Source organism: Octodon degus, unplaced genomic scaffold (assembly GCF_000260255.1).
Source record: "Octodon degus isolate 3935 unplaced genomic scaffold, OctDeg1.0 scaffold00104, whole genome shotgun sequence".
Lineage (NCBI taxonomy): Eukaryota > Metazoa > Chordata > Mammalia > Rodentia > Octodontidae > Octodon > Octodon degus.
The window spans coordinates 8,272,537-8,276,521 of NW_004524680.1; positions in this window are offsets into that span (position 1 = coordinate 8,272,537).

Genomic DNA, 3,985 nt, shown 5'->3' on the forward strand with positions numbered 1-3,985 from the left:
TAAGTCCCTAAAGCCTCTAGAATTACACCCATCCACAATTACAGAACTACTTAAAGAGGGCAAAAGAAGCAGAGGATAGAGTGGCATCTCCATAGTCTAACTTTGGATCTCAAGTCTTCCTGGGCCCAGAAGCCCTCTTCCTGAGCATTAAGTGTAGGAAAAAGGAGGAGATTTACAGGCCATGTTGACGTTGGCCCCAGGGCTATTTTAGTACTCATCATCTCCCTCTCCTACTTTCATTCAGGGTTTTTCCAGGCCCTAAATTACTACCCCAGTTTTGTACCTCTTTCCAACACAGCTAAGGTAGTGGAAATAACTCTCATCTCTGAGGGGTCAAAGCCCCGGGTAGACCGATCCTTCTCAGGCTGGTGCATTGTGCATTCACTGTAAGAGAAGGCTAAGAACTGTCCCAATGGGTTATCTGAGCACACGCAGCCCTCCCTGCCCTCGTATGTTGGCAGGTCCACCTCCATCTCAGATACCAGTCAGTCCTACCAGGATGGTGACAACCTTTCTTGCCTAGTGGTCCCTGGATACAGGAGTTCAAAGTGGAACAGCTGCTATCATAACTTAGAGTTCATGGGACCATTGCTATGTTCCCTGCCAAGAATGAACCTTCTTCCTCCTGGTTATCCAGAGCGCCTCTCCTTAGAACTAGCACCTCCCATCCCACAGCATGTAGCCTAGGACTCCCATTCCATGCCAAGAGGCCTATGCTGTCTCTATGAGCCACAGCAAATGATATTAAGAGAAGCCATCTGCTACCACTCCGTGGTTTTAGACTCACCATTCTTTTTGAGTTCAAAAGCCATGAAGAACCTCCAATTCAGTATATATTCTGCATCTTGGAGGCTGTCACGTATCCTTAGGATATTCTCTGTGAGCTGATGCTTCCACTATGAGACAGATAGTTACTTTGCTGTATCAGGGTTATCCCATGTGACGCAGGCACATTGCATGACTTTGGAAATCTGGATACTCTGCACTTTGAGTTTTCTCCATGGGGATTACCATCAACTTTACAGTGTATACTTTCCCACCACTGACACATCCAACATGTAACTGTCTGCCTGATGGCATGGGCCCAGTCTCAGGGCCTTTGTACTCACTGCTGCAGACCATTTTCTTGCTCTCGCTACACCCAAACTGGTATAGTCTTTTGTGTTTCCAATTCTGTGGGTAGGAAGAAAGAGCAAAGTTTGGGGAATAGCCCTTATACCCCAAGGAGCCTAGGAGGTAATGTACTTCTTTGTGAGTATAGATGGAGGTGGCTATAATCTTTTGTTTCTATGAAATATGACTTTCCTCTCTTGAATTCTAAAATCTTTCCTAAAACAGCAGATCTCCAAATTCCTTATCTTTTTCCTCCACCCTAAGAGATTTCTTACCATGATTCCCCTCTGCTCTACCTGTATGATCAGTAAGACATGTACCATAATGGATTGCTGTGATGTACTGTGGCATGCTCAGACAGCTCATAGGCTTCTTGAATTATAATCTGACAAAGCAGGGAGGTTTTTGTATTCAATATGCATGCGTATTGTCAGATGTTCTGTGTGAATTAAGACAGTTCCCCATTGGGTGCGAATTCCTGCATTTCCCACATCGGTGGGAAGAGACAGTTATTCTGCAGCTTATCTCTAGTATCCAAAGAGGGAAGTTAGGTGAACAAAATACAGATGTAGAAAGGAAAACCACTCTGCATCCTTAGTCTTTTTAAGAGTGGCAATTTTGCAATTGCTTCAGCATGCAATGGTATTATTTTGGATGTTGTCTTGGGGGAGGGACAGTAGAAGCAGCTTCTATTGATCTTAACTACAGTGACAGCTCTTACCTCACAGGCCAAGGGTCAAATATGTATGTAACTCTAGCTCAAGGATGTCCCAAACAGTCATTTTCAGGGGTTTGAAAAATAACCACTAGGTGTGTCTAAAAAGGCAGTATTCCCCAGAAAGCTCACTGTATCTAAGATATCAGTTACAAGTTGGCCCTTGAAACTTGCATTTAACCATATATATTGGTCAGGGTTTTATGTTCTCAGGAACAGATATAATATAAGGAACAGATATTAACACAAGATATACACTATATAAGGAATTACAAGACTGGCTTATGACAGTCAGCTGCAGAGTCACATGAGGAAGTGCGCAGAGGGCGTCTGTCTGCATACTCCAGACTGAAGAATTCAGTCCCAAGGTCTGAAGCTCACTGCAGTGCTCCATGCAACTCTGTGTCCATCAGCTAATGGGTCTGCGATGGATGCTGAAGAGTCTGTGATGGAAGATGAAGGATCCAAGCCAGCAGCAAGTGTCTGCACTGCATGCCAGGCGATGAAGTCCAAGCTGAATGCAAAGACTGAAGTTCTTCTAAGTGGAACCTCAACTCCTTCCTCAGCCCCTTTATATGGGCTCTTTGTGTTGAGTCATGCTGGGGTGGACCGATTATGCTGTAGGGTAGAACTAATTGCGCCCCAGGACGGGCCTAGTCCTGTTCTAGGGAGGGACAAATCCACGCCCCAGGGTGGGCCTGTTACATCCTTGGGTGGAACCAATTGTGTGCCAGGGCAGGAACCCCACTGGCTGGAACCAGGCCACAGAGTCATCCAGCCAAGCTGACACTATGTATCAACCACTATACCATACTTCCAGCCAATCATGAAGGGGGCAAGATTTGGGCACCTCAAATTTAATTTATATTAATATCTTATATTTAAAAAATCCCTTTAAATAGTTTTATTTTCTCCTCATCAAAGTATAGTCCCAAGTGTTCCTAAGTCTCTTTGGGAAAGAATTAGAAAAATAAAAATCTATACACTTATCTTGCAGATTCTTTCTCTGGGTATCTTATACTTTCTTCAGCCAATAGATTCAGAGTCCAGAAATCTTAGGTGTAAGAGTTGAGAATCAAGATCGTAGTGAAAGCTGCTCTTAGTTTCATATTTGCATGAGTCAAAGTTTTACTGTAGGAACAGATATAACCCAGGAACAGATATAACACAAGATGTAAAAATGTATAGGAAATTATAAGATTGGCTTGTGCTGGTTAGCCAGAGTCAGATGACAAAGCACGCAGAGGGCGTCTGCACACTAGAGACTGAAGCATTCAGTCCAAGGTCTGAAGCTCACTGCAGTCTTCCGTGCAAGTCTGTATCAGGAGGCTGAGGGCCTGCGATGGAAGCCTGATGAGTCTATGTCAGAAGGCTGAAGAGTCTGCACTAGGGGCCAGGAGATGATGTCCAAGGTGACTGTGAAGACCAGAGCTCCTCTGAGGAAGTGGAATGCTCCATCTTTTTAAAATTTTCTTTTATATCCTTTAAGGGAGGTGTCACTCTAAGGTGTGGCCTCCATACCCTAGGGAGGGACCTCCATGTCTTAGGGTGTGGAATTGCTGAGCCAATTTAATTAAGCTTTTAACTTCTCAAGTTAATACAATGTATCAACCACTACAGTATCATTAATTCTTTTTGTCCTATGAATTATATCCACGGGGCAAAGCAATCAGCCAAGTATTCTACTTAGCCTGTGACATATTCTACCAATCATCTGCACTGATTTTTGTAAGCTGTAGCTCCTTGAATGCACAGTCACCTTGCCAACCATTAGGTGTTAGCTGTTGCTGCCTGACTTGTATCTCTTGTTTTGGAGGATGTATATATGAAGCATCCCTGGTGTCATCAATGAGCCAGGTTCTGAGCATACCTCTTGTACCATCAACATTTGCCTGCAGAGTGGCTTCCCTGACACTCTGTAGTATTGTTATCTCACCAGTGTTTTCCAGTGGCCACTGTGAGACATGTCTCCTCTAGCCTTTTGCATAGACACAACCCTCTATTCATTTTCTGGACTCACACAGAATGCCCTACCCCCAGCCCAGGAGAGCCTGTCTGAGCCCTTTTATCCATTTTGCTGCTGTGTGCAATGGCACCTCCAATTCTACCATTTTGCTCAGGATAGGCTCGCCAAGGTTTCTAGACACCACCTGGCAG